The 21,493-nt window shown below is 56.8% G+C and overlaps 98 pseudogenes; all 98 read left to right on the plus strand.

The window, feature by feature from the left end:
• Window positions 1-168: 168 nt before the first annotated feature.
• LOC136593640 (5S ribosomal RNA) lies at window positions 169-287 on the plus strand (annotated as a pseudogene).
• Window positions 288-566: 279 nt separating this feature from the next.
• LOC136593600 (5S ribosomal RNA) lies at window positions 567-685 on the plus strand (annotated as a pseudogene).
• Window positions 686-765: 80 nt separating this feature from the next.
• LOC136593558 (5S ribosomal RNA) lies at window positions 766-884 on the plus strand (annotated as a pseudogene).
• Window positions 885-964: 80 nt separating this feature from the next.
• LOC136593567 (5S ribosomal RNA) lies at window positions 965-1,083 on the plus strand (annotated as a pseudogene).
• Window positions 1,084-1,163: 80 nt separating this feature from the next.
• LOC136593568 (5S ribosomal RNA) lies at window positions 1,164-1,282 on the plus strand (annotated as a pseudogene).
• An 80-nt stretch (window positions 1,283-1,362) lies between these two features.
• On the plus strand, window positions 1,363-1,481 carry LOC136593570 (5S ribosomal RNA; annotated as a pseudogene).
• Window positions 1,482-1,561: 80 nt separating this feature from the next.
• LOC136593582 (5S ribosomal RNA) lies at window positions 1,562-1,680 on the plus strand (annotated as a pseudogene).
• Window positions 1,681-1,760: 80 nt separating this feature from the next.
• On the plus strand, window positions 1,761-1,879 carry LOC136593594 (5S ribosomal RNA; annotated as a pseudogene).
• A 279-nt stretch (window positions 1,880-2,158) lies between these two features.
• Window positions 2,159-2,277, plus strand: LOC136593569 (5S ribosomal RNA; annotated as a pseudogene).
• Window positions 2,278-2,357: 80 nt separating this feature from the next.
• LOC136593606 (5S ribosomal RNA) lies at window positions 2,358-2,476 on the plus strand (annotated as a pseudogene).
• Window positions 2,477-2,556: 80 nt separating this feature from the next.
• Window positions 2,557-2,675, plus strand: LOC136593611 (5S ribosomal RNA; annotated as a pseudogene).
• Window positions 2,676-2,755: 80 nt separating this feature from the next.
• Window positions 2,756-2,874, plus strand: LOC136593612 (5S ribosomal RNA; annotated as a pseudogene).
• Window positions 2,875-2,954: 80 nt separating this feature from the next.
• On the plus strand, window positions 2,955-3,073 carry LOC136593613 (5S ribosomal RNA; annotated as a pseudogene).
• An 80-nt stretch (window positions 3,074-3,153) lies between these two features.
• Window positions 3,154-3,272, plus strand: LOC136593614 (5S ribosomal RNA; annotated as a pseudogene).
• Window positions 3,273-3,351: 79 nt separating this feature from the next.
• On the plus strand, window positions 3,352-3,470 carry LOC136593579 (5S ribosomal RNA; annotated as a pseudogene).
• An 80-nt stretch (window positions 3,471-3,550) lies between these two features.
• Window positions 3,551-3,669, plus strand: LOC136593584 (5S ribosomal RNA; annotated as a pseudogene).
• Window positions 3,670-3,749: 80 nt separating this feature from the next.
• On the plus strand, window positions 3,750-3,867 carry LOC136593561 (5S ribosomal RNA; annotated as a pseudogene).
• Window positions 3,868-3,946: 79 nt separating this feature from the next.
• LOC136593610 (5S ribosomal RNA) lies at window positions 3,947-4,064 on the plus strand (annotated as a pseudogene).
• An 80-nt stretch (window positions 4,065-4,144) lies between these two features.
• Window positions 4,145-4,263, plus strand: LOC136593585 (5S ribosomal RNA; annotated as a pseudogene).
• An 80-nt stretch (window positions 4,264-4,343) lies between these two features.
• Window positions 4,344-4,462, plus strand: LOC136593615 (5S ribosomal RNA; annotated as a pseudogene).
• Window positions 4,463-4,542: 80 nt separating this feature from the next.
• Window positions 4,543-4,661, plus strand: LOC136593586 (5S ribosomal RNA; annotated as a pseudogene).
• Window positions 4,662-4,741: 80 nt separating this feature from the next.
• LOC136593617 (5S ribosomal RNA) lies at window positions 4,742-4,860 on the plus strand (annotated as a pseudogene).
• Window positions 4,861-4,940: 80 nt separating this feature from the next.
• Window positions 4,941-5,060, plus strand: LOC136593605 (5S ribosomal RNA; annotated as a pseudogene).
• An 80-nt stretch (window positions 5,061-5,140) lies between these two features.
• LOC136593601 (5S ribosomal RNA) lies at window positions 5,141-5,258 on the plus strand (annotated as a pseudogene).
• Window positions 5,259-5,338: 80 nt separating this feature from the next.
• LOC136593607 (5S ribosomal RNA) lies at window positions 5,339-5,457 on the plus strand (annotated as a pseudogene).
• An 80-nt stretch (window positions 5,458-5,537) lies between these two features.
• On the plus strand, window positions 5,538-5,656 carry LOC136593603 (5S ribosomal RNA; annotated as a pseudogene).
• Window positions 5,657-5,736: 80 nt separating this feature from the next.
• On the plus strand, window positions 5,737-5,855 carry LOC136593588 (5S ribosomal RNA; annotated as a pseudogene).
• Window positions 5,856-5,935: 80 nt separating this feature from the next.
• Window positions 5,936-6,054, plus strand: LOC136593652 (5S ribosomal RNA; annotated as a pseudogene).
• Window positions 6,055-6,134: 80 nt separating this feature from the next.
• LOC136593562 (5S ribosomal RNA) lies at window positions 6,135-6,252 on the plus strand (annotated as a pseudogene).
• Window positions 6,253-6,332: 80 nt separating this feature from the next.
• On the plus strand, window positions 6,333-6,451 carry LOC136593583 (5S ribosomal RNA; annotated as a pseudogene).
• Window positions 6,452-6,530: 79 nt separating this feature from the next.
• On the plus strand, window positions 6,531-6,649 carry LOC136593618 (5S ribosomal RNA; annotated as a pseudogene).
• Window positions 6,650-6,729: 80 nt separating this feature from the next.
• On the plus strand, window positions 6,730-6,848 carry LOC136593619 (5S ribosomal RNA; annotated as a pseudogene).
• Window positions 6,849-6,928: 80 nt separating this feature from the next.
• Window positions 6,929-7,047, plus strand: LOC136593589 (5S ribosomal RNA; annotated as a pseudogene).
• Window positions 7,048-7,127: 80 nt separating this feature from the next.
• LOC136593551 (5S ribosomal RNA) lies at window positions 7,128-7,246 on the plus strand (annotated as a pseudogene).
• Window positions 7,247-7,326: 80 nt separating this feature from the next.
• Window positions 7,327-7,445, plus strand: LOC136593621 (5S ribosomal RNA; annotated as a pseudogene).
• Window positions 7,446-7,525: 80 nt separating this feature from the next.
• LOC136593590 (5S ribosomal RNA) lies at window positions 7,526-7,644 on the plus strand (annotated as a pseudogene).
• An 80-nt stretch (window positions 7,645-7,724) lies between these two features.
• Window positions 7,725-7,843, plus strand: LOC136593622 (5S ribosomal RNA; annotated as a pseudogene).
• Window positions 7,844-7,923: 80 nt separating this feature from the next.
• On the plus strand, window positions 7,924-8,042 carry LOC136593575 (5S ribosomal RNA; annotated as a pseudogene).
• Window positions 8,043-8,122: 80 nt separating this feature from the next.
• Window positions 8,123-8,241, plus strand: LOC136593623 (5S ribosomal RNA; annotated as a pseudogene).
• An 80-nt stretch (window positions 8,242-8,321) lies between these two features.
• On the plus strand, window positions 8,322-8,440 carry LOC136593628 (5S ribosomal RNA; annotated as a pseudogene).
• An 80-nt stretch (window positions 8,441-8,520) lies between these two features.
• Window positions 8,521-8,639, plus strand: LOC136593624 (5S ribosomal RNA; annotated as a pseudogene).
• Window positions 8,640-8,719: 80 nt separating this feature from the next.
• Window positions 8,720-8,838, plus strand: LOC136593566 (5S ribosomal RNA; annotated as a pseudogene).
• Window positions 8,839-8,918: 80 nt separating this feature from the next.
• Window positions 8,919-9,037, plus strand: LOC136593625 (5S ribosomal RNA; annotated as a pseudogene).
• Window positions 9,038-9,117: 80 nt separating this feature from the next.
• On the plus strand, window positions 9,118-9,236 carry LOC136593616 (5S ribosomal RNA; annotated as a pseudogene).
• Window positions 9,237-9,316: 80 nt separating this feature from the next.
• On the plus strand, window positions 9,317-9,435 carry LOC136593564 (5S ribosomal RNA; annotated as a pseudogene).
• Window positions 9,436-9,515: 80 nt separating this feature from the next.
• Window positions 9,516-9,634, plus strand: LOC136593626 (5S ribosomal RNA; annotated as a pseudogene).
• An 80-nt stretch (window positions 9,635-9,714) lies between these two features.
• LOC136593571 (5S ribosomal RNA) lies at window positions 9,715-9,833 on the plus strand (annotated as a pseudogene).
• Window positions 9,834-9,913: 80 nt separating this feature from the next.
• LOC136593578 (5S ribosomal RNA) lies at window positions 9,914-10,033 on the plus strand (annotated as a pseudogene).
• An 80-nt stretch (window positions 10,034-10,113) lies between these two features.
• On the plus strand, window positions 10,114-10,231 carry LOC136593563 (5S ribosomal RNA; annotated as a pseudogene).
• Window positions 10,232-10,311: 80 nt separating this feature from the next.
• On the plus strand, window positions 10,312-10,430 carry LOC136593627 (5S ribosomal RNA; annotated as a pseudogene).
• Window positions 10,431-10,510: 80 nt separating this feature from the next.
• LOC136593629 (5S ribosomal RNA) lies at window positions 10,511-10,629 on the plus strand (annotated as a pseudogene).
• A 474-nt stretch (window positions 10,630-11,103) lies between these two features.
• On the plus strand, window positions 11,104-11,222 carry LOC136593572 (5S ribosomal RNA; annotated as a pseudogene).
• An 80-nt stretch (window positions 11,223-11,302) lies between these two features.
• On the plus strand, window positions 11,303-11,421 carry LOC136593630 (5S ribosomal RNA; annotated as a pseudogene).
• An 80-nt stretch (window positions 11,422-11,501) lies between these two features.
• LOC136593591 (5S ribosomal RNA) lies at window positions 11,502-11,620 on the plus strand (annotated as a pseudogene).
• An 80-nt stretch (window positions 11,621-11,700) lies between these two features.
• LOC136593632 (5S ribosomal RNA) lies at window positions 11,701-11,819 on the plus strand (annotated as a pseudogene).
• An 80-nt stretch (window positions 11,820-11,899) lies between these two features.
• Window positions 11,900-12,017, plus strand: LOC136593602 (5S ribosomal RNA; annotated as a pseudogene).
• Window positions 12,018-12,097: 80 nt separating this feature from the next.
• Window positions 12,098-12,216, plus strand: LOC136593604 (5S ribosomal RNA; annotated as a pseudogene).
• Window positions 12,217-12,296: 80 nt separating this feature from the next.
• On the plus strand, window positions 12,297-12,415 carry LOC136593633 (5S ribosomal RNA; annotated as a pseudogene).
• A 277-nt stretch (window positions 12,416-12,692) lies between these two features.
• LOC136593608 (5S ribosomal RNA) lies at window positions 12,693-12,811 on the plus strand (annotated as a pseudogene).
• A 279-nt stretch (window positions 12,812-13,090) lies between these two features.
• LOC136593573 (5S ribosomal RNA) lies at window positions 13,091-13,209 on the plus strand (annotated as a pseudogene).
• Window positions 13,210-13,289: 80 nt separating this feature from the next.
• Window positions 13,290-13,408, plus strand: LOC136593634 (5S ribosomal RNA; annotated as a pseudogene).
• An 80-nt stretch (window positions 13,409-13,488) lies between these two features.
• On the plus strand, window positions 13,489-13,607 carry LOC136593635 (5S ribosomal RNA; annotated as a pseudogene).
• An 84-nt stretch (window positions 13,608-13,691) lies between these two features.
• Window positions 13,692-13,810, plus strand: LOC136593580 (5S ribosomal RNA; annotated as a pseudogene).
• Window positions 13,811-14,089: 279 nt separating this feature from the next.
• Window positions 14,090-14,208, plus strand: LOC136593574 (5S ribosomal RNA; annotated as a pseudogene).
• Window positions 14,209-14,288: 80 nt separating this feature from the next.
• On the plus strand, window positions 14,289-14,407 carry LOC136593636 (5S ribosomal RNA; annotated as a pseudogene).
• Window positions 14,408-14,487: 80 nt separating this feature from the next.
• Window positions 14,488-14,606, plus strand: LOC136593637 (5S ribosomal RNA; annotated as a pseudogene).
• An 80-nt stretch (window positions 14,607-14,686) lies between these two features.
• Window positions 14,687-14,805, plus strand: LOC136593638 (5S ribosomal RNA; annotated as a pseudogene).
• An 80-nt stretch (window positions 14,806-14,885) lies between these two features.
• Window positions 14,886-15,004, plus strand: LOC136593639 (5S ribosomal RNA; annotated as a pseudogene).
• An 80-nt stretch (window positions 15,005-15,084) lies between these two features.
• Window positions 15,085-15,203, plus strand: LOC136593641 (5S ribosomal RNA; annotated as a pseudogene).
• Window positions 15,204-15,283: 80 nt separating this feature from the next.
• LOC136593581 (5S ribosomal RNA) lies at window positions 15,284-15,402 on the plus strand (annotated as a pseudogene).
• An 80-nt stretch (window positions 15,403-15,482) lies between these two features.
• On the plus strand, window positions 15,483-15,601 carry LOC136593592 (5S ribosomal RNA; annotated as a pseudogene).
• An 80-nt stretch (window positions 15,602-15,681) lies between these two features.
• LOC136593643 (5S ribosomal RNA) lies at window positions 15,682-15,800 on the plus strand (annotated as a pseudogene).
• Window positions 15,801-15,879: 79 nt separating this feature from the next.
• On the plus strand, window positions 15,880-15,998 carry LOC136593593 (5S ribosomal RNA; annotated as a pseudogene).
• An 80-nt stretch (window positions 15,999-16,078) lies between these two features.
• Window positions 16,079-16,197, plus strand: LOC136593644 (5S ribosomal RNA; annotated as a pseudogene).
• An 80-nt stretch (window positions 16,198-16,277) lies between these two features.
• LOC136593595 (5S ribosomal RNA) lies at window positions 16,278-16,396 on the plus strand (annotated as a pseudogene).
• An 80-nt stretch (window positions 16,397-16,476) lies between these two features.
• LOC136593645 (5S ribosomal RNA) lies at window positions 16,477-16,595 on the plus strand (annotated as a pseudogene).
• Window positions 16,596-16,675: 80 nt separating this feature from the next.
• LOC136593646 (5S ribosomal RNA) lies at window positions 16,676-16,794 on the plus strand (annotated as a pseudogene).
• An 80-nt stretch (window positions 16,795-16,874) lies between these two features.
• On the plus strand, window positions 16,875-16,993 carry LOC136593596 (5S ribosomal RNA; annotated as a pseudogene).
• Window positions 16,994-17,271: 278 nt separating this feature from the next.
• LOC136593647 (5S ribosomal RNA) lies at window positions 17,272-17,390 on the plus strand (annotated as a pseudogene).
• Window positions 17,391-17,470: 80 nt separating this feature from the next.
• LOC136593648 (5S ribosomal RNA) lies at window positions 17,471-17,589 on the plus strand (annotated as a pseudogene).
• Window positions 17,590-17,669: 80 nt separating this feature from the next.
• Window positions 17,670-17,788, plus strand: LOC136593649 (5S ribosomal RNA; annotated as a pseudogene).
• Window positions 17,789-17,868: 80 nt separating this feature from the next.
• Window positions 17,869-17,987, plus strand: LOC136593650 (5S ribosomal RNA; annotated as a pseudogene).
• Window positions 17,988-18,067: 80 nt separating this feature from the next.
• On the plus strand, window positions 18,068-18,186 carry LOC136593651 (5S ribosomal RNA; annotated as a pseudogene).
• Window positions 18,187-18,266: 80 nt separating this feature from the next.
• On the plus strand, window positions 18,267-18,385 carry LOC136593654 (5S ribosomal RNA; annotated as a pseudogene).
• Window positions 18,386-18,465: 80 nt separating this feature from the next.
• LOC136593655 (5S ribosomal RNA) lies at window positions 18,466-18,584 on the plus strand (annotated as a pseudogene).
• Window positions 18,585-18,664: 80 nt separating this feature from the next.
• LOC136593656 (5S ribosomal RNA) lies at window positions 18,665-18,783 on the plus strand (annotated as a pseudogene).
• An 80-nt stretch (window positions 18,784-18,863) lies between these two features.
• Window positions 18,864-18,982, plus strand: LOC136593597 (5S ribosomal RNA; annotated as a pseudogene).
• Window positions 18,983-19,062: 80 nt separating this feature from the next.
• On the plus strand, window positions 19,063-19,181 carry LOC136593657 (5S ribosomal RNA; annotated as a pseudogene).
• Window positions 19,182-19,261: 80 nt separating this feature from the next.
• Window positions 19,262-19,380, plus strand: LOC136593658 (5S ribosomal RNA; annotated as a pseudogene).
• A 278-nt stretch (window positions 19,381-19,658) lies between these two features.
• On the plus strand, window positions 19,659-19,777 carry LOC136593552 (5S ribosomal RNA; annotated as a pseudogene).
• An 80-nt stretch (window positions 19,778-19,857) lies between these two features.
• On the plus strand, window positions 19,858-19,976 carry LOC136593599 (5S ribosomal RNA; annotated as a pseudogene).
• Window positions 19,977-20,056: 80 nt separating this feature from the next.
• Window positions 20,057-20,175, plus strand: LOC136593553 (5S ribosomal RNA; annotated as a pseudogene).
• An 80-nt stretch (window positions 20,176-20,255) lies between these two features.
• LOC136593577 (5S ribosomal RNA) lies at window positions 20,256-20,374 on the plus strand (annotated as a pseudogene).
• Window positions 20,375-20,454: 80 nt separating this feature from the next.
• On the plus strand, window positions 20,455-20,573 carry LOC136593555 (5S ribosomal RNA; annotated as a pseudogene).
• Window positions 20,574-20,653: 80 nt separating this feature from the next.
• LOC136593556 (5S ribosomal RNA) lies at window positions 20,654-20,772 on the plus strand (annotated as a pseudogene).
• Window positions 20,773-20,852: 80 nt separating this feature from the next.
• On the plus strand, window positions 20,853-20,971 carry LOC136593557 (5S ribosomal RNA; annotated as a pseudogene).
• Window positions 20,972-21,051: 80 nt separating this feature from the next.
• Window positions 21,052-21,170, plus strand: LOC136593559 (5S ribosomal RNA; annotated as a pseudogene).
• Window positions 21,171-21,250: 80 nt separating this feature from the next.
• On the plus strand, window positions 21,251-21,369 carry LOC136593560 (5S ribosomal RNA; annotated as a pseudogene).
• The last annotated feature ends 124 nt before the right edge of the window (window positions 21,370-21,493 follow it).

Consider the following 21,493-nt stretch of genomic DNA (forward strand, 5'->3'; position numbering starts at 1 on the left):
CTCTCGTCGGATCGCGGCCGCCAGCCAGCTTGAGGCCTGGCAAGTACCAGTATGGGTGACCGGCTGGGAATCCCAGGTCCCGTTGACTTTTAAGGCCGTGAGTAGGTTTCTTTCCTTTTCGGAGGTGCGTTCGCACTGCAGAAAGCCCATAGGAAAGGAGGAGGAGCTGTCAACGGGCATTCTAAGCTGAATGTGCCTGCTCTCGTCAGATCGCGGCCGCCAGCCAGCTTGAGGCCTGGCAAGTACCAGTATGGGTGACCAGCTGGGAATCCCAGGTCCCGTTGACTTTTAAGGCCGTGAGTAGGTTTCTTTCCGTTTCGGAGGTGCGTTCGCACTGCAGAAAGCCCATAGGAAAGGAGGAGGAGCTGTCAACGGGCATTCTAAGCTGAATGTGCCTGCTATCGTCAGATCGTGGCCGCCAGCCAGCTTGAGGCCTGGCAAGTACCAGTATGGGTGACCAGCTGGGAATCCCAGGTCCCGTTGACTTTTAAGGCCGTGAGTAGGTTTCTTTCCGTTTCGGAGGTGCGTTCGCACTGCAGAAAGCCCATAGGAAAGGAGGAGGAGCTGTCAACGGGCATTCTAAGCTGAATGTGCCTGCTCTCGTCAGATCGCGGCCGCCAGCCAGCTTGAGGCCTAGCAAGTACCAGTATGGGTGACCGGCTGGGAATCCCAGGTCCCGTTGACTTTTAAGGCCGTGAGTAGGTTTCTTTCCGTTTCGGAGGTGCGTTCGCACTGCAGAAAGCCCATAGGAAAGGAGGAGGAGCTGTCAACGGGCATTCTAAGCTGAATGTGCCTGCTCTCGTCAGATCGCGGCCGCCAGCCAGCTTGAGGCCTGGCAAGTACCAGTATGGGTGACCGGCTGGGAATCCCAGGTCCCGTTGACTTTTAAGGCCGTGAGTAGGTTTCTTTCCTTTTCGGAGGTGCGTTCGCACTGCAGAAAGCCCATAGGAAAGGAGGAGGAGCTGTCAACGGGCATTCTAAGCTGAATGTGCCTGCTCTCGTCGGATCGCGGCCGCCAGCCAGCTTGAGGCCTGGCAAGTACCAGTATGGGTGACCGGCTGGGAATCCCAGGTCCCGTTGACTTTTAAGGCCGTGAGTAGGTTTCTTTCCTTTTCGGAGGTGCGTTCGCACTGCAGAAAGCCCATAGGAAAGGAGGAGGAGCTGTCAACGGGCATTCTAAGCTGAATGTGCCTGCTCTCGTCGGATCGCGGCCGCCAGCCAGCTTGAGGCCTGGCAAGTACCAGTATGGGTGACCGGCTGGGAATCCCAGGTCCCGTTGACTTTTAAGGCCGTGAGTAGGTTTCTTTCCTTTTCGGAGGTGCGTTCGCACTGCAGAAAGCCCATAGGAAAGGAGGAGGAGCTGTCAACGGGCATTCTAAGCTGAATGTGCCTGCTCTCGTCAGATCGCGGCCGCCAGCCAGCTTGAGGCCTGGCAAGTACCAGTATGGGTGACCGGCTGGGAATCCCAGGTCCCGTTGACTTTTAAGGCCGTGAGTAGGTTTCTTTCCTTTTCGGAGGTGCGTTCGCACTGCAGAAAGCCCATAGGAAAGGAGGAGGAGCTGTCAACGGGCATTCTAAGCTGAATGTGCCTGCTCTCGTCAGATCGCGGCCGCCAGCCAGCTTGAGGCCTGGCAAGTACCAGTATGGGTGACCGGCTGGGAATCCCAGGTCCCGTTGACTTTTAAGGCCGTGAGTAGGTTTCTTTCCTTTTCGGAGGTGCGTTCGCACTGCAGAAAGCCCATAGGAAAGGAGGAGGAGCTGTCAACGGGCATTCTAAGCTGAATGTGCCTGCTCTCGTCAGATCGCGGCCGCCAGCCAGCTTGAGGCCTGGCAAGTACCAGTATGGGTGACCGGCTGGGAATCCCAGGTCCCGTTGACTTTTAAGGCCGTGAGTAGGTTTCTTTCCTTTTCGGAGGTGCGTTCGCACTGCAGAAAGCCCATAGGAAAGGAGGAGGAGCTGTCAACGGGCATTCTAAGCTGAATGTGCCTGCTCTCGTCAGATCGCGACCGCCAGCCAGCTTGAGGCCTGGCAAGTACCAGTATTCGTGACCGGCTGGGAATCCCAGGTCCCGTTGACTTTTAAGGCCGTGAGTAGGTTTCTTTCCTTTTCGGAGGTGCGTTCGCACTGCAGAAAGCCCATAGGAAAGGAGGAGGAGCTGTCAACGGGCATTCTAAGCTGAATGTGCCTGCTCTCGTCGGATCGCGGCCGCCAGCCAGCTTGAGGCCTGGCAAGTACCAGTATGGGTGACCGGCTGGGAATCCCAGGTCCCGTTGACTTTTAAGGCCGTGAGTAGGTTTCTTTCCTTTTCGGAGGTGCGTTCGCACTGCAGAAAGCCCATAGGAAAGGAGGTGGAGCTGTCAACGGGCATTCTAAGCTGAATGTGCCTGCTCTCGTCAGATCGCGGCCGCCAGCCAGCTTGAGGCCTGGCAAGTACCAGTATGGGTGACCGGCTGGGAATCCCAGGTCCCGTTGACTTTTAAGGCCGTGAGTAGGTTTCTTTCCTTTTCGGAGGTGCGTTCGCACTGCAGAAAGCCCATAGGAAAGGAGGAGGAGCTGTCAACGGGCATTCTAAGCTGAATGTGCCTGCTCTCGTCAGATCGCGGCCGCCAGCCAGCTTGAGGCCTGGCAAGTACCAGTATGGGTGACCGGCTGGGAATCCCAGGTCCCGTTGACTTTTAAGGCCGTGAGTAGGTTTCTTTCCTTTTCGGAGGTGCGTTCGCACTGCAGAAAGCCCATAGGAAAGGAGGAGGAGCTGTCAACGGGCATTCTAAGCTGAATGTGCCTGCTCTCGTCAGATCGCGGCCGCCAGCCAGCTTGAGGCCTGGCAAGTACCAGTATGGGTGACCGGCTGGGAATCCCAGGTCCCGTTGACTTTTAAGGCCGTGAGTAGGTTTCTTTCCTTTTCGGAGGTGCGTTCGCACTGCAGAAAGCCCATAGGAAAGGAGGAGGAGCTGTCAACGGGCATTCTAAGCTGAATGTGCCTGCTCTCGTCAGATCGCGGCCGCCAGCCAGCTTGAGGCCTGGCAAGTACCAGTATGGGTGACCGGCTGGGAATCCCAGGTCCCGTTGACTTTTAAGGCCGTGAGTAGGTTTCTTTCCTTTTCGGAGGTGCGTTCGCACTGCAGAAAGCCCATAGGAAAGGAGGAGGAGCTGTCAACGGGCATTCTAAGCTGAATGTGCCTGCTCTCGTCAGATCGCGGCCGCCAGCCAGCTTGAGGCCTGGCAAGTACCAGTATGGGTGACCGGCTGGGAATCCCAGGTCCCGTTGACTTTAAGGCCGTGAGTAGGTTTCTTTCCTTTTCGGAGGTGCGTTCGCACTGCAGAAAGCCCATAGGAAAGGAGGAGGAGCTGTCAACGGGCATTCTAAGCTGAATGTGCCTGCTCTCGTCAGATCGCGACCGCCAGCCAGCTTGAGGCCTGGCAAGTACCAGTATGGGTGACCGGCTGGGAATCCCAGGTCCCGTTGACTTATAAGGCCGTGAGTAGGTTTCTTTCCGTTTCGGAGGTGCGTTCGCACTGCAGAAAGCCCATAGGAAAGGAGGAGGAGCTGTCAACGGGCATTCTAAGCTGAATGTGCCTGCTCTCGTCAGATCGCGGCCGCCAGCCCGCTTGAGGCCTGGCAAGTACCAGTATGGGTGACCGGCTGGGAATCCCAGGTCCCGTTGACTTTTAAGGCCGTGAGTAGGTTTCTTTCCTTTTCGGAGGTGCGTTCGCACTGCAGAAAGCCCATAGGAAAGGAGGAGGAGCTGTCAACGGGCATTCTAAGCTGAATGTGCCTGCTCTCGTCAGATCGCGGCCGCCAGCCAGCTTGAGGCCTGGCAAGTACCAGTATGGGTGACCGGCTGGGAATCCAGGTCCCGTTGACTTTAAGGCCGTGAGTAGGTTTCTTTCCTTTTCGGAGGTGCGTTCGCACTGCAGAAAGCCCATAGGAAAGGAGGAGGAGCTGTCAACGGGCATTCTAAGCTGAATGTGCCTGCTCTCGTCAGATCGCGGCCGCCAGCCAGCTTGAGGCCTGGCAAGTACCAGTATGGGTGACCGGCTGGGATCCCAGGTCCCGTTGACTTTTAAGGCCGTGAGTAGGTTTCTTTCCTTTTCGGAGGTGCGTTCGCACTGCAGAAAGCCCATAGGAAAGGAGGAGGAGCTGTCAACGGGCATTCTAAGCTGAATGTGCCTGCTCTCGTCAGATCGCGGCCGCCAGCCCGCTTGAGGCCTGGCAAGTACCAGTATGGGTGACCGGCTGGGAATCCCAGGTCCCGTTGACTTTTAAGGCCGTGAGTAGGTTTCTTTCCTTTTCGGAGGTGCGTTCGCACTGCAGAAAGCCCATAGGAAAGGAGGAGGAGCTGTCAACGGGCATTCTAAGCTGAATGTGCCTGCTCTCGTCAGATCGCGGCCGCCAGCCAGCTTGAGGCCTGGCAAGTACCAGTATGGGTGACCGGCTGGGAATCCCAGGTCCCGTTGACTTTTAAGGCCGTGAGTAGGTTTCTTTCCTTTTCGGAGGTGCGTTCGCACTGCAGAAAGCCCATAGGAAAGGAGGAGGAGCTGTCAACGGGCATTCTAAGCTGAATGTGCCTGCTCTCGTCAGATCGCGGCCGCCAGCCCGCTTGAGGCCTGGCAAGTACCAGTATGGGTGACCGGCTGGGAATCCCAGGTCCCGTTGACTTTTAAGGCCGTGAGTAGGTTTCTTTCCTTTTCGGAGGTGCGTTCGCACTGCAGAAAGCCCATAGGAAAGGAGGAGGAGCTGTCAACGGGCATTCTAAGCTGAATGTGCCTGCTCTCGTCAGATCGCGGCCGCCAGCCAGCTTGAGGCCTGGCAAGTACCAGTATGGGTGACCGGCTGGGAATCCCAGGTCCCGTTGACTTTTAAGGCCGTGAGTAGGTTTCTTTCCTTTTCGGAGGTGCGTTCGCACTGCAGAAAGCCCATAGGAAAGGAGGAGGAGCTGTCAACGGGCATTCTAAGCTGAATGTGCCTGCTCTCGTCAGATCGCGGGCCGCCAGCCAGCTTGAGGCCTGGCAAGTACCAGTATGGGTGACCGGCTGGGAATCCCAGGTCCCGTTGACTTTTAAGGCCGTGAGTAGGTTTCTTTCCTTTTCGGAGGTGCGTTCGCACTGCAGAAAGCCCATAGGAAAGGAGGAGGAGCTGTCAACGGGCATTCTAAGCTGAATGTGCCTGCTCTCGTCAGATCGCGGCCGCCAGCCCGCTTGAGGCCTGGCAAGTACCAGTATGGGTGACCGGCTGGGAATCCAGGTCCCGTTGACTTTTAAGGCCGTGAGTAGGTTTCTTTCCTTTTCGGAGGTGCGTTCGCACTGCAGAAAGCCCATAGGAAAGGAGGAGGAGCTGTCAACGGGCATTCTAAGCTGAATGTGCCTGCTCTCGTCGGATCGTGGCCGCCAGCCAGCTTGAGGCCTGGCAAGTACCAGTATGGGTGACCGGCTGGGAATCCCAGGTCCCGTTGACTTTTAAGGCCGTGAGTAGGTTTCTTTCCTTTTCGGAGGTGCGTTCGCACTGCAGAAAGCCCATAGGAAAGGAGGAGGAGCTGTCAACGGGCATTCTAAGCTGAATGTGCCTGCTCTCGTCAGATCGCGGCCGCCAGCCAGCTTGAGGCCTGGCAAGTACCAGTATGGGTGACTGGCTGGGAATCCCAGGTTCCGTTGACTTTTAAGGCCGTGAGTAGGTTTCTTTCCTTTTCGGAGGTGCGTTCGCACTGCAGAAAGCCCATAGGAAAGGAGGAGGAGCTGTCAACGGGCATTCTAAGCTGAATGTGCCTGCTCTCGTCAGATCGCGGCCGCCAGCCCGCTTGAGGCCTGGCAAGTACCAGTATGGGTGACCGGCTGGGAATCCCAGGTCCCGTTGACTTTTAAGGCCGTGAGTAGGTTTCTTTCCTTTTCGGAGGTGCGTTCGCACTGCAGAAAGCCCATAGGAAAGGAGGAGGAGCTGTCAACGGGCATTCTAAGCTGAATGTGCCTGCTCTCGTCAGATCGCGGCCGCCAGCCAGCTTGAGGCCTGGCAAGTACCAGTATGGGTGACCAGCTGGGAATCCCAGGTCCCGTTGACTTTTAAGGCCGTGAGTAGGTTTCTTTCCTTTTCGGAGGTGCGTTCGCACTGCAGAAAGCCCATAGGAAAGGAGAAGGAGCTGTCAACGGGCATTCTAAGCTGAATGTGCCTGCTCTCGTCAGATCGCGGCCGCCAGCCAGCTTGAGGCCTGGCAAGTACCAGTATGGGTGACCGGCTGGGAATCCAGGTCCCGTTGACTTTTAAGTCCGTGAGTAGGTTTCTTTCCTTTTCGGAGGTGCGTTCGCACTGCAGAAAGCCCATAGGAAAGGAGGAGGAGCTGTCAACGGGCATTCTAAGCTGAATGTGCCTGCTCTCGTCAGATCGCGGCCGCCAGCCAGCTTGAGGCCTGGCAAGTACCAGTATGGGTGACCGGCTGGGAATCCCAGGTCCCATTGACTTTTAAGGCCGTGAGTAGGTTTCTTTCCTTTTCGGAGGTGCGTTCGCACTGCAGAAAGCCCATAGAAAGGAGGAGGAGCTGTCAACGGGCATTCTAAGCTGAATGTGCCTGCTCTCGTCAGATCGCGGCCGCCAGCCAGCTTGAGGCCTGGCAAGTACCAGTATGGGTGACCGGCTGGGAATCCCAGGTCCCGTTGACTTTTAAGGCCGTGAGTAGGTTTCTTTCCTTTTCGGAGGTGCGTTCGCACTGCAGAAAGCCCATAGGAAAGGAGGAGGAGCTGTCAACGGGCATTCTAAGCTGAATGTGCCTGCTCTCGTCAGATCGCGGCCGCCAGCCAGCTTGAGGCCTGGCAAGTACCAGTATGGGTGACCGGCTGGGAATCCCAGGTCCCGTTGACTTTTAAGGCCGTGAGTAGGTTTCTTTCCTTTTCGGAGGTGCGTTCGCACTGCAGAAAGCCCATAGGAAAGGAGGAGGAGCTGTCAACGGGCATTCTAAGCTGAATGTGCCTGCTCTCGTCAGATCGCGGCCGCCAGCCCGCTTGAGGCCTGGCAAGTACCAGTATGGGTGACCGGCTGGGAATCCCAGGTCCCGTTGACTTTTAAGGCCGTGAGTAGGTTTCTTTCCTTTTCGGAGGTGCGTTCGCACTGCAGAAAGCCCATAGGAAAGGAGGAGGAGCTGTCAACGGGCATTCTAAGCTGAATGTGCCTGCTCTCGTCAGATCGCGGCCGCCAACCAGCTTGAGGCCTGGCAAGTACCAGTATGGGTGACCGGCTGGGAATCCCAGGTCCCGTTGACTTTTAAGGCCGTGAGTAGGTTTCTTTCCTTTTCGGAGGTGCGTTCGCACTGCAGAAAGCCCATAGGAAAGGAGGAGGAGCTGTCAACGGGCATTCTAAGCTGAATGTGCCTGCTCTCGTCAGATCGCGGCCGCCAGCCAGCTTGAGGCCTGGCAAGTACCAGTATGGGTGACCGGCTGGGAATCCCAGGTCCCGTTGACTTTTAAGGCCGTGAGTAGGTTTCTTTCCTTTTCGGAGGTGCGTTCGCACTGCAGAAAGCCCATAGGAAAGGAGGAGGAGCTGTCAACGGGCATTCTAAGCTGAATGTGCCTGCTCTCGTCAGATCGCGGCCGCCAGCCCGCTTGAGGCCTGGCAAGTACCAGTATGGGTGACCGGCTGGGAATCCCAGGTCCCGTTGACTTTTAAGGCCGTGAGTAGGTTTCTTTCCTTTTCGGAGGTGCGTTCGCACTGCAGAAAGCCCATAGGAAAGGAGGAGGAGCTGTCAACGGGCATTCTAAGCTGAATGTGCCTGCTCTCGTCAGATCGCGGCCGCCAGCCAGCTTGAGGCCTGGCAAGTACCAGTATGGGTGACCGGCTGGGAATCCCAGGTCCCGTTGACTTTTAAGGCCGTGAGTAGGTTTCTTTCCTTTTCGGAGGTGCGTTCGCACTGCAGAAAGCCCATAGGAAAGGAGGAGGAGCTGTCAACGGGCATTCTAAGCTGAATGTGCCTGCTCTCGTCAGATCGCAGCCGCCAGCCCGCTTGAGGCCTGGCAAGTACCAGTATGGGTGACCGGCTGGGAATCCCAGGTCCCGTTGACTTTTAAGGCCGTGAGTAGGTTTCTTTCCTTTTCGGAGGTGCGTTCGCACTGCAGAAAGCCCATAGGAAAGGAGGAGGAGCTGTCAACGGGCATTCTAAGCTGAATGTGCCTGCTCTCGTCAGATCGCGGCCGCCAGCCAGCTTGAGGCCTGGCAAGTACCAGTATGGGTGACCGGCTGGGAATCCCAGGTCCCGTTGACTTTTAAGGCCGTGAGTAGGTTTCTTTCCTTTTCGGAGGTGCGTTCGCACTGCAGAAAGCCCATAGGAAAGGAGGAGGGGCTGTCAACGGGCATTCTAAGCTGAATGTGCCTGCTCTCGTCAGATCGCGGCCGCCAGCCAGCTTGAGGCCTGGCAAGTACCAGTATGGGTGACCGGCTGGGAATACCAGGTCCCGTTGACTTTTAAGGCCGTGAGTAGGTTTCTTTCCGTTTCGGAGGTGCGTTCGCACTGCAGAAAGCCCATAGGAAAGGAGGAGGAGCTGTCAACGGGCATTCTAAGCTGAATGTGCCTGCTCTCGTCAGATCGCGGCCGCCAGCCAGCTTGAGGCCTGGCAAGTACCAGTATGGGTGACCGGCTGGGAATCCCAGGTCCCGTTGACTTTTAAGGCCGTGAGGAGGTTTCTTTACTTTTCGGAGGTGCGTTCGCACTGCAGAAAGCCCATAGGAATGGAGGAGGAGCTGTCAACGGGCATTCTAAGCTGAATGTGCCTGCTCTCGTCAGATCGCGGCCGCCAGCCAGCTTGAGGCCTGGCAAGTACCAGTATGGGTGACCGGCTGGGAATCCCAGGTCCCGTTGGCTTTTAAGGCCGTGAGTAGGTTTCTTTCCTTTTCGGAGGTGCGTTCGCACTGCAGAAAGCCCATAGGAAAGGATGAGGAGCTGTCAACGGGCATTCTAAGCTGAATGTGCCTGCTCTCGTCAGATCGCGGCCGCCAGCCAGCTTGAGGCCTGGCAAGTACCAGTATGGGTGACCGGCTGGGAATCCCAGGTCCCGTTGACTTTTAAGGCCGTGAGTAGGTTTCTTTCCTTTTCGGAGGTGCGTTCGCACTGCAGAAAGCCCATAGGAAAGGAGGAGGAGCTGTCAACGGGCATTCTAAGCTGAATGTGCCTGCTCTCGTCAGATCGCGGCCGCCAGCCAGCTTGAGGCCTGGCAAGTACCAGGATGGGTGACCGGCTGGGAATCCCAGGTCCCGTTGACTTTTAAGGCCGTGAGTAGGTTTCTTTCCTTTTCGGAGGTGCGTTCGCACTGCAGAAAGCCCATAGGAAAGGAGGAGGAGCTGTCAACGGGCATTCTAAGCTGAATGTGCCTGCTCTCGTCAGATCGCGGCCGCCAGCCAGCTTGAGGCCTGGCAAGTACCAGTATGGGTGACCGGCTGGGAATCCCAGGTCCTGTTGACTTTTAAGGCCGTGAGTAGGTTTCTTTCCTTTTCGGAGGTGCGTTCGCACTGCAGAAAGCCCATAGGAAAGGAGGAGGAGCTGTCAACGGGCATTCTAAGCTGAATGTGCCTGCTCTCGTCAGATCGCGGCCGCCAGCCAGCTTGAGGCCTGGCAAGTACCAGTATGGGTGACCGGCTGGGAATCCCAGGTCCCGTTGACTTTTAAGGCCGTGAGTAGGTTTCTTTCCTTTTCGGAGGTGCGTTCGCACTGCAGAAAGCCCATAGGAAAGGAGGAGGAGCTGTCAACGGGCATTCTAAGCTGAATGTGCCTGCTCTCGTCGGATCGCGGCCGCCAGCCAGCTTGAGGCCTGGCAAGTACCAGTATGGGTGACCGGCTGGGAATCCCAGGTCCCGTTGACTTTTAAGGCCGTGAGTAGGTTTCTTTCCTTTTCGGAGGTGCGTTCGCACTGCAGAAAGCCCATAGGAAAGGAGGAGGAGCTGTCAACGGGCATTCTAAGCTGAATGTGCCTGCTCTCGTCGGATCGCGGCCGCCAGCCAGCTTGAGGCCTGGCAAGTACCAGTATGGGTGACCGGCTGGGAATCCCAGGTCCCCGTTGACTTTTAAGGCCGTGAGTAGGTTTCTTTCCTTTTCGGAGGTGCGTTCGCACTGCAGAAAGCCCATAGGAAAGGAGGAGGAGCTGTCAACGGGCATTCTAAGCTGAATGTGCCTGCTCTCGTCAGATCGCGGCCGCCAGCCAGCTTGAGGCCTGGCAAGTACCAGTATGGGTGACCGGCTGGGAATCCAGGTCCCGTTGACTTTTAAGGCCGTGAGTAGGTTTCTTTCCTTTTCGGAGGTGCGTTCGCACTGCAGAAAGCCCATAGGAAAGGAGGAGGAGCTGTCAACGGGCATTCTAAGCTGAATGTGCCTGCTCTCGTCAGATCGCGGCCGCCAGCCAGCTTGAGGCCTGGCAAGTACCAGTATGGGTGACCGGCTGGGAATCCCAGGTCCCGTTGACTTTTAAGGCCGTGAGTAGGTTTCTTTCCTTTTCGGAGGTGCGTTCGCACTGCAGAAAGCCCATAGGAAAGGAGGAGGAGCTGTCAACGGGCATTCTAAGCTGAATGTGCCTGCTCTCGTCAGATCGCGGCCGCCAGCCAGCTTGAGGCCTGGCAAGTACCAGTATGGGTGACCGGCTGGGAATCCCAGGTCCCGTTGACTTTTAAGGCCGTGAGTAGGTTTCTTTCCTTTTCGGAGGTGCGTTCGCACTGCAGAAAGCCCATAGGAAAGGAGGAGGAGCTGTCAACGGGCATTCTAAGCTGAATGTGCCTGCTCTCGTCAGATCGCGACCGCCAGCTTGAGGCCTAGCAAGTACCAGTATGGGTGACCGGCTGGGAATCCCAGGTCCCGTTGACTTTTAAGGCCGTGAGTAGGTTTCTTTCCTTTTCGGAGGTGCGTTCGCACTGCAGAAAGCCCATAGGAAAGGAGGAGGAGCTGTCAACGGGCTTTCTAAGCTGAATGTGCCTGCTCTCGTCAGATCGCGGCCGCCAGCCAGCTTGAGGCCTGGCAAGTACCAGTATTCGTGACCGGCTGGGAATCCCAGGTCCCGTTGACTTTTAAGGCCGTGAGTAGGTTTCTTTCCTTTTCGGAGGTGCGTTCGCACTGCAGAAAGCCCATAGGAAAGGAGGAGGAGCTGTCAACGGGCATTCTAAGCTGAATGTGCCTGCTCTCGTCGGATCGCGGCCGCCAGCCAGCTTGAGGCCTGGCAAGTACCAGTATGGGTGACCGGCTGGGAATCCCAGGTCCCGTTGACTTTTAAGGCCGTGAGTACGTTTCTTTCCTTTTCGGAGGTGCGTTCGCACTGCAGAAAGCCCATAGGAAAGGAGGAGGAGCTGTCAACGGGCATTCTAAGCTGAATGTGCCTGCTCTCGTCAGATCGCGGCCGCCAGCCAGCTTGAGGCCTGGCAAGTACCAGTATGGGTGACCGGCTGGGAATCCCAGGTCCCGTTGACTTTTAAGGCCGTGAGTAGGTTTCTTTCCTTTTCGGAGGTGCTTTCGCACTGCAGAAAGCCCATAGGAAAGGAGGAGGAGCTGTCAACGGGCATTCTAAGCTGAATGTGCCTGCTCTCGTCAGATCGCGGCCGCCAGCCCGCTTGAGGCCTGGCAAGTACCAGTATGGGTGACCGGCTGGGAATCCCAGGTCCCGTTGACTTTTAAGGCCGTGAGTAGGTTTCTTTCCTTTTCGGAGGTGCGTTCGCACTGCAGAAAGCCCATAGGAAAGGAGGAGGAGCTGTCAACGGGCATTCTAAGCTGAATGTGCCTGCTCTCGTCAGATCGCGGCCGCCAGCCAGCTTGAGGCCTGGCAAGTACCAGTATGGGTGACCGGCTGGGAATCCCAGGTCCCGTTGACTTTTAAGGCCGTGAGTAGGTTTCTTTCCTTTTCGGAGGTGCGTTCGCACTGCAGAAAGCCCATAGGAAAGGAGGAGGAGCTGTCAACGGGCATTCTAAGCTGAATGTGCCTGCTCTCGTCAGATCGCGGCCGCCAGCCCGCTTGAGGCCTGGCAAGTACCAGTATGGGTGACCGGCTGGGAATCCAGGTCCCGTTGACTTTTAAGGCCGTGAGTAGGTTTCTTTCCTTTTCGGAGGTGCGTTCGCACTGCAGAAAGCCCATAGGAAAGGAGGAGGAGCTGTCAACGGGCATTCTAAGCTGAATGTGCCTGCTCTCGTCAGATCGCGGCCGCCAGCCAGCTTGAGGCCTGGCAAGTACCAGTATGGGTGACCGGCTGGGAATCCCAGGTCCAGTTGACTTTTAAGGCCGTGAGTAGGTTTCTTTCCTTTTCGGAGGTGCGTTCGCACTGCAGAAAGCCCATAGGAAAGGAGGAGGAGCTGTCAACGGGCATTCTAAGCTGAATGTGCCTGCTCTCGTCAGATCGCGGCCGCCAGCCAGCTTGAGGCCTGGCAAGTACCAGTATGGGTGACCGGCTGGGAATCCCAGGTCCCGTTGACTTTTAAGGCCGTGAGTAGGTTTCTTTCCTTTTCGGAGGTGCGTTCGCACTGCAGAAAGCCCATAGGAAAGGAGGAGGAGCTGTCAACGGGCATTCTAAGCTGAATGTGCCTGCTCTCGTCAGATCGCGACGCCAGCCAGCTTGAGGCCTGGCAAGTACCAGTATGGGTGACCGGCTGGAATCCCAGGTCCCGTTGACTTATAAGGCCGTGAGTAGGTTTCTTTCCGTTTCGGAGGTGCGTTCGCACTGCAGAAAGCCCATAGGAAAGGAGGAGGAGCTGTCAACGGGCATTCTAAGCTGAATGTGCCTGCTCTCGTCAGATCGCGGCTGCCAGCCAGCTTGAAGCCTGGCAAGTACCAGTATGGGTGACCGGCTGGGAATCCCAGGTCCCGTTGACTTTTAAGGCCGTGAGTAGGTTTCTTTCCGTTTCGGAGGTGCGTTCGCACTGCAGAAAGCCCATAGGAAAGGAGGAGGAGCTGTCAACGGGCTTTCTAAGCTGAATGTGCCTGCTCTCGTCAGATCGCGGCCGCCAGCCAGCTTGAGGCCTGGCAAGTACCAGTATTCGTGACCGGCTGGGAATCCCAGGTCCCGTTGACTTTTAAGGCCGTGAGTAGGTTTCTTTCCTTTTCGGAGGTGCGTTCGCACTGCAGAAAGCCCATAGGAAAGGAGGAGGAGCTGTCAACGGGCATTCTAAGCTGAATGTGCCTGCTCTCGTCGGATCGCGGCCGCCAGCCAGCTTGAGGCCTGGCAAGTACCAGTATGGGTGACCGGCTGGGAATCCCAGGTCCCGTTGACTTTTAAGGCCGTGAGTAGGTTTCTTTCCTTTTCGGAGGTGCGTTCGCACTGCAGAAAGCCCATAGGAAAGGAGGTGGAGCTGTCAACGGGCATTCTAAGCTGAATGTGCCTGCTCTCGTCAGATCGCGGCCGCCAGCCAGCTTGAGGCCTGGCAAGTACCAGTATGGGTGACCGGCTGGGAATCCCAGGTCCCGTTGACTTTTAAGGCCGTGAGTAGGTTTCTTTCCTTTTCGGAGGTGCGTTCGCACTGCAGAAAGCCCATAGGAAAGGAGGAGGAGCTGTCAACGGGCATTCTAAGCTGAATGTGCCTGCTCTCGTCAGATCGCGGCCGCCAGCCAGCTTGAGGCCTGGCAAGTACCAGTATGGGTGACCGGCTGGGAATCCCAGGTCCCGTTGACTTTTAATTAAGGCCGTGAGTAGGTTTCTTTCCTTTTCGGAGGTGCGTTCGCACTGCAGAAAGCCCATAGGAAAGGAGGAGGAGCTGTCAACGGGCATTCTAAGCTGAATGTGCCTGCTCTCGTCAGATCGCGACCGCCAGCCAGCTTGAGGCCTGGCAAGTACCAGTATGGGTGACCGGCTGGGAATCCCAGGTCCCGTTGACTTATAAGGCCGTGAGTAGGTTTCTTTCCGTTTCGGAGGTGCGTTCGCACTGCAGAAAGCCCATAGGAAAGGAGGAGGAGCTGTCAACGGGCTTTCTAAGCTGAATGTGCCTGCTCTCGTCAGATCGCGGCCGCCAGCCAGCTTGAGGCCTGGCAAGTACCAGTATTCGTGACCGGCTGGGAATCCCAGGTCCCGTTGACTTTTAAGGCCGTGAGTAGGTTTCTTTCCTTTTCGGAGGTGCGTTCGCACTGCAGAAAGCCCATAGGAAAGGAGGAGGAGCTGTCAACGGGCATTCTAAGCTGAATGTGCCTGCTCTCGTCGGATCGCGGCCGCCAGCCAGCTTGAGGCCTGGCAAGTACCAGTATGGGTGACCGGCTGGGAATCCCAGGTCCCGTTGACTTTTAAGGCCGTGAGTAGGTTTCTTTCCTTTTCGGAGGTGCGTTCGCACTGCAGAAAGCCCATAGGAAAGGAGGTGGAGCTGTCAACGGGCATTCTAAGCTGAATGTGCCTGCTCTCGTCAGATCGCGGCCGCCAGCCAGCTTGAGGCCTGGCAAGTACCAGTATGGGTGACCGGCTGGGAATCCCAGGTCCCGTTGACTTTTAAGGCCGTGAGTAGGTTTCTTTCCTTTTCGGAGGTGCGTTCGCACTGCAGAAAGCCCATAGGAAAGGAGGAGGAGCTGTCAACGGGCATTCTAAGCTGAATGTGCCTGCTCTCGTCAGATCGCGGCCGCCAGCCAGCTTGAGGCCTGGCAAGTACCAGTATGGGTGACCGGCTGGGAATCCCAGGTCCCGTTGACTTTTAAGGCCGTGAGTAGGTTTCTTTCCTTTTCGGAGGTGCGTTCGCACTGCAGAAAGCCCATAGGAAAGGAGGAGGAGCTGTCAACGGGCATTCTAAGCTGAATGTGCCTGCTCTCGTCAGATCGCGGCCGCCAGCCAGCTTGAGGCCTGGCAAGTACCAGTATGGGTGACCGGCTGGGAATCCCAGGTCCCGTTGACTTTTAAGGCCGTGAGTAGGTTTCTTTCCTTTTCGGAGGTGCGTTCGCACTGCAGAAAGCCCATAGGAAAGGAGGAGGAGCTGTCAACGGGCATTCTAAGCTGAATGTGCCTGCTCTCGTCAGATCGCGGCCGCCAGCCAGCTTGAGGCCTGGCAAGTACCAGTATGGGTGACCGGCTGGGAATCCCAGGTCCCGTTGACTTTTAAGGCCGTGAGTAGGTTTCTTTCCTTTTCGGAGGTGCGTTCGCACTGCAGAAAGCCCATAGGAAAGGAGGAGGAGCTGTCAACGGGCATTCTAAGCTGAATGTGCCTGCTCTCGTCAGATCGCGGCCGCCAGCCAGCTTGAGGCCTGGCAAGTACCAGTATGGGTGACCGGCTGGGAATCCCAGGTCCCGTTGACTTTTAAGGCCGTGAGTAGGTTTCTTTCCTTTTCGGAGGTGCGTTCGCACTGCAGAAAGCCCATAGGAAAGGAGGAGGAGCTGTCAACGGGCATTCTAAGCTGAATGTGCCTGCTCTCGTCAGATCGCGACCGCCAGCCAGCTTGAGGCCTGGCAAGTACCAGTATGGGTGACCGGCTGGGAATCCCAGGTCCCGTTGACTTATAAGGCCGTGAGTAGGTTTCTTTCCGTTTCGGAGGTGCGTTCGCACTGCAGAAAGCCCATAGGAAAGGAGGAGGAGCTGTCAACGGGCATTCTAAGCTGAATGTGCCTGCTCTCGTCAGATCGCGGCCGCCAGCCCGCTTGAGGCCTGGCAAGTACCAGTATGGGTGACCGGCTGGGAATCCCAGGTCCCGTTGACTTTTAAGGCCGTGAGTAGGTTTCTTTCCTTTTCGGAGGTGCGTTCGCACTGCAGAAAGCCCATAGGAAAGGAGGAGGAGCTGTCAACGGGCATTCTAAGCTGAATGTGCCTGCTCTCGTCAGATCGCGGCCGCCAGCCAGCTTGAGGCCTGGCAAGTACCAGTATGGGTGACCGGCTGGGAATCCCAGGTCCCGTTGACTTTTAAGGCCGTGAGTAGGTTTCTTTCCTTTTCGGAGGTGCGTTCGCACTGCAGAAAGCAATAGGAAAGGAGGAGGAGCTGTCAACGGGCATTCTAAGCTGAATGTGCCTGCTCTCGTCAGATCGCGGCCGCCAGCCCGCTTGAGGCCTGGCAAGTACCAGTATGGGTGACCGGCTGGGAATCCCAGGTCCCGTTGACTTTTAAGGCCGTGAGTAGGTTTCTTTCCTTTTCGGAGGTGCGTTCGCACTGCAGAAAGCCCATAGGAAAGGAGGAGGAGCTGTCAACGGGCATTCTAAGCTGAATGTGCCTGCTCTCGTCAGATCGCGGCCGCCAGCCAGCTTGAGGCCTGGCAAGTACCAGTATGGGTGACCGGCTGGGAATCCCAGGTCCCGTTGACTTTTAAGGCCGTGAGTAGGTTTCTTTCCTTTTCGGAGGTGCGTTCGCACTGCAGAAAGCCCATAGGAAAGGAGGAGGAGCTGTCAACGGGCATTCTAAGCTGAATGTGCCTGCTCTCGTCAGATCGCGGCCGCCAGCCCGCTTGAGGCCTGGCAAGTACCAGTATGGGTGACCGGCTGGGAATCCCAGGTCCCGTTGACTTTTAAGGCCGTGAGTAGGTTTCTTTCCTTTTCGGAGGTGCGTTCGCACTGCAGAAAGCCCATAGGAAAGGAGGAGGAGCTGTCAACGGGCATTCTAAGCTGAATGTGCCTGCTCTCGTCAGATCGCGGCCGCCAGCCAGCTTGAGGCCTGGCAAGTACCAGTATGGGTGACCGGCTGGGAATCCCAGGTCCCGTTGACTTTTAAGGCCGTGAGTAGGTTTCTTTCCTTTTCGGAGGTGCGTTCGCACTGCAGAAAGCCCATAGGAAAGGAGGAGGAGCTGTCAACGGGCATTCTAAGCTGAATGTGCCTGCTCTCGTCAGATCGCGGCCGCCAGCCAGCTTGAGGCCTGGCAAGTACCAGTATGGGTGACCGGCTGGGAATCCCAGGTCCCGTTGACTTTTAAGGCCGTGAGTAGGTTTCTTTCCTTTTCGGAGGTGCGTTCGCACTGCAGAAAGCCCATAGGAAAGGAGGAGGAGCTGTCAACGGGCATTCTAAGCTGAATGTGCCTGCTCTCGTCAGATCGCGGCCGCCAGCCCGCTTGAGGCCTGGCAAGTACCAGTATGGGTGACCGGCTGGGAATCCCAGGTCCCGTTGACTTTTAAGGCCGTGAGTAGGTTTCTTTCCTTTTCGGAGGTGCGTTCGCACTGCAGAAAGCCCATAGGAAAGGAGGAGGAGCTGTCAACGGGCATTCTAAGCTGAATGTGCCTGCTCTCGTCAGATCGCGGCCGCCAGCCAGCTTGAGGCCTGGCAAGTACCAGTATGGGTGACCGGCTGGAATCCCAGGTCCCGTTGACTTTTAAGGCCGTGAGTAGGTTTCTTTCCTTTTCGGAGGTGCGTTCGCACTGCAGAAAGCCCATAGGAAAGGAGGAGGAGCTGTCAACGGGCATTCTAAGCTGAATGTGCCTGCTCTCGTCAGATCGCGGCCGCCAGCCAGCTTGAGGCCTGGCAAGTACCAGTATGGGTGACCGGCTGGGAATCCCAGGTCCCGTTGACTTTTAAGGCCGTGAGTAGGTTTCTTTCCTTTTCGGAGGTGCGTTCGCACTGCAGAAAGCCCATAGGAAAGGAGGAGGAGCTGTCAACGGGCATTCTAAGCTGAATGTGCCTGCTCTCGTCAGATCGCGGCCGCCAGCCAGCTTGAGGCCTGGCAAGTACCAGTATGGGTGACCGGCTGGGAATCCCAGGTCCCGTTGACTTTTAAGGCCGTGAGTAGGTTTCTTTCCTTTTCGGAGGTGCGTTCGCACTGCAGAAAGCCCATAGGAAAGGAGGAGGAGCTGTCAACGGGCATTCTAAGCTGAATGTGCCTGCTCTCGTCAGATCGCGGCCGCCAGCCAGCTTGAGGCCTGGCAAGTACCAGTATGGGTGACCGGCTGGGAATCCCAGGTCCCGTTGACTTTTAAGGCCGTGAGTAGGTTTCTTTCCTTTTCGGAGGTGCGTTCGCACTGCAGAAAGCCCATAGGAAAGGAGGAGGAGCTGTCAACGGGCATTCTAAGCTGAATGTGCCTGCTCTCGTCAGATCGCGGCCGCCAGCCAGCTTGAGGCCTGGCAAGTACCAGTATGGGTGACCGGCTGGGAATCCCAGGTCCCGTTGACTTTTAAGGCCGTGAGTAGGTTTCTTTCCTTTTCGGAGGTGCGTTCGCACTGCAGAAAGCCCATAGGAAAGGAGGAGGAGCTGTCAACGGGCATTCTAAGCTGAATGTGCCTGCTCTCGTCAGATCGCGGCCGCCAGCCAGCTTGAGGCCTGGCAAGTACCAGTATGGGTGACCGGCTGGGAATCCCAGGTCCCGTTGACTTTTAAGGCCGTGAGTAGGTTTCTTTCCTTTTCGGAGGTGCGTTCGCACTGCAGAAAGCCCATAGGAAAGGAGGAGGAGCTGTCAACGGGCATTCTAAGCTGAATGTGCCTGCTCTCGTCAGATCGCGGCCGCCAGCCAGCTTGAGGCCTGGCAAGTACCAGTATGGGTGACCGGCTGGGAATCCCAGGTCCCGTTGACTTTTAAGGCCGTGAGTAGGTTTCTTTCCTTTTCGGAGGTGCGTTCGCACTGCAGAAAGCCCATAGGAAAGGAGGAGGAGCTGTCAACGGGCATTCTAAGCTGAATGTGCCTGCTCTCGTCAGATCGCGGCCGCCAGCCAGCTTGAGGCCTGGCAAGTACCAGTATGGGTGACCGGCTGGGAATCCCAGGTCCCGTTGACTTTTAAGGCCGTGAGTAGGTTTCTTTCCTTTTCGGAGGTGCGTTCGCACTGCAGAAAGCCCATAGGAAAGGAGGAGGAGCTGTCAACGGGCATTCTAAGCTGAATGTGCCTGCTCTCGTCAGATCGCGGCCGCCAGCCAGCTTGAGGCCTGGCAAGTACCAGTATGGGTGACCGGCTGGGAATCCCAGGTCCCGTTGACTTTTAAGGCCGTGAGTAGGTTTCTTTCCTTTTCGGAGGTGCGTTCGCACTGCAGAAAGCCCATAGGAAAGGAGGAGGAGCTGTCAACGGGCATTCTAAGCTGAATGTGCCTGCTCTCGTCAGATCGCGGCCGCCAGCCCGCTTGAGGCCTGGCAAGTACCAGTATGGGTGACCGGCTGGGAATCCCAGGTCCCGTTGACTTTTAAGGCCGTGAGTAGGTTTCTTTCCTTTTCGGAGGTGCGTTCGCACTGCAGAAAGCCCATAGGAAAGGAGGAGGAGCTGTCAACGGGCATTCTAAGCTGAATGTGCCTGCTCTCGTCAGATCGCGGCCGCCAGCCAGCTTGAGGCCTGGCAAGTACCAGTATGGGTGACCGGCTGGGAATCCCAGGTCCCGTTGACTTTTAAGGCCGTGAGTAGGTTTCTTTCCTTTTCGGAGGTGCGTTCGCACTGCAGAAAGCCCATAGGAAAGGAGGAGGAGCTGTCAACGGGCATTCTAAGCTGAATGTGCCTGCTCTCGTCAGATCGCGGCCGCCAGCCAGCTTGAGGCCTGGCAAGTACCAGTATGGGTGACCGGCTGGGAATCCCAGGTCCCGTTGACTTTTAAGGCCGTGAGTAGGTTTCTTTCCTTTTCGGAGGTGCGTTCGCACTGCAGAAAGCCCATAGGAAAGGAGGAGGAGCTGTCAACGGGCATTCTAAGCTGAATGTGCCTGCTCTCGTCAGATCGCGGCCGCCAGCCAGCTTGAGGCCTGGCAAGTACCAGTATGGGTGACCGGCTGGAATCCCAGGTCCCGTTGACTTTTAAGGCCGTGAGTAGGTTTCTTTCCTTTTCGGAGGTGCGTTCGCACTGCAGAAAGCCCATAGGAAAGGAGGAGGAGCTGTCAACGGGCATTCTAAGCTGAATGTGCCTGCTCTCGTCAGATCGCGGCCGCCAGCCAGCTTGAGGCCTGGCAAGTACCAGTATGGGTGACCGGCTGGGAATCCCAGGTCCCGTTGACTTTTAAGGCCGTGAGTAGGTTTCTTTCCTTTTCGGAGGTGCGTTCGCACTGCAGAAAGCCCATAGGAAAGGAGGAGGAGCTGTCAACGGGCATTCTAAGCTGAATGTGCCTGCTCTCGTCAGATCGCGGCCGCCAGCCCGCTTGAGGCCTGGCAAGTACCAGTATGGGTGACCGGCTGGGAATCCCAGGTCCCGTTGACTTTTAAGGCCGTGAGTAGGTTTCTTTCCTTTTCGGAGGTGCGTTCGCACTGCAGAAAGCCCATAGGAAAGGAGGAGGAGCTGTCAACGGGCATTCTAAGCTGAATGTGCCTGCTCTCGTCAGATCGCGGCCGCCAGCCAGCTTGAGGCCTGGCAAGTACCAGTATGGGTGACCGGCTGGGAATCCCAGGTCCCGTTGACTTTTAAGGCCGTGAGTAGGTTTCTTTCCTTTTCGGAGGTGCGTTCGCACTGCAGAAAGCCCATAGGAAAGGAGGAGGAGCTGTCAACGGGCATTCTAAGCTGAATGTGCCTGCTCTCGTCAGATCGCAGCCGCCAGCCCGCTTGAGGCCTGGCAAGTACCAGTATGGGTGACCGGCTGGGAATCCCAGGTCCCGTTGACTTTTAAGGCCGTGAGTAGGTTTCTTTCCTTTTCGGAGGTGCGTTCGCACTGCAGAAAGCCCATAGGAAAGGAGGAGGAGCTGTCAACGGGCATTCTAAGCTGAATGTGCCTGCTCTCGTCAGATCGCGGCCGCCAGCCAGCTTGAGGCCTGGCAAGTACCAGTATGGGTGACCGGCTGGGAATCCCAGGTCCCGTTGACTTTTAAGGCCGTGAGTAGGTTTCTTTCCTTTTCGGAGGTGCGTTCGCACTGCAGAAAGCCCATAGGAAAGGAGGAGGAGCTGTCAACGGGCATTCTAAGCTGAATGTGCCTGCTCTCGTCAGATCGCGGCCGCCAGCCAGCTTGAGGCCTGGCAAGTACCAGTATGGGTGACCGGCTGGGAATCCCAGGTCCCGTTGACTTTTAAGGCCGTGAGTAGGTTTCTTTCCTTTTCGGAGGTGCGTTCGCACTGCAGAAAGCCCATAGGAAAGGAGGAGGAGCTGTCAACGGGCATTCTAAGCTGAATGTGCCTGCTCTCGTCAGATCGCGGCCGCCAGCCAGCTTGAGGCCTGGCAAGTACCAGTATGGGTGACCGGCTGGGAATCCCAGGTCCCGTTGACTTTTAAGGCCGTGAGTAGGTTTCTTTCCTTTTCGGAGGTGCGTTCGCACTGCAGAAAGCCCATAGGAAAGGAGGAGGAGCTGTCAACGGGCATTCTAAGCTGAATGTGCCTGCTCTCGTCAGATCGCGGCCGCCAGCCAGCTTGAGGCCTGGCAAGTACCAGTATGGGTGACCGGCTGGGAATCCCAGGTCCCGTTGACTTTTAAGGCCGTGAGTAGGTTTCTTTCCTTTTCGGAGGTGCGTTCGCACTGCAGAAAGCCCATAGGAAAGGAGGAGGAGCTGTCAACGGGCATTCTAAGCTGAATGTGCCTGCTCTCGTCAGATCGCGGCCGCCAGCCAGCTTGAGGCCTGGCAAGTACCAGTATGGGTGACCGGCTGGGAATCCCAGGTCCCGTTGACTTTTAAGGCCGTGAGTAGGTTTCTTTCCTTTTCGGAGGTGCGTTCGCACTGCAGAAAGCCCATAGGAAAGGAGGAGGAGCTGTCAACGGGCATTCTAAGCTGAATGTGCCTGCTCTCGTCGGATA

The sequence above is a fragment of the Eleutherodactylus coqui genome, unplaced genomic scaffold (assembly GCF_035609145.1).
Source record: "Eleutherodactylus coqui strain aEleCoq1 unplaced genomic scaffold, aEleCoq1.hap1 HAP1_SCAFFOLD_904, whole genome shotgun sequence".
In the NCBI taxonomy this organism is placed as follows: domain Eukaryota; kingdom Metazoa; phylum Chordata; class Amphibia; order Anura; family Eleutherodactylidae; genus Eleutherodactylus; species Eleutherodactylus coqui.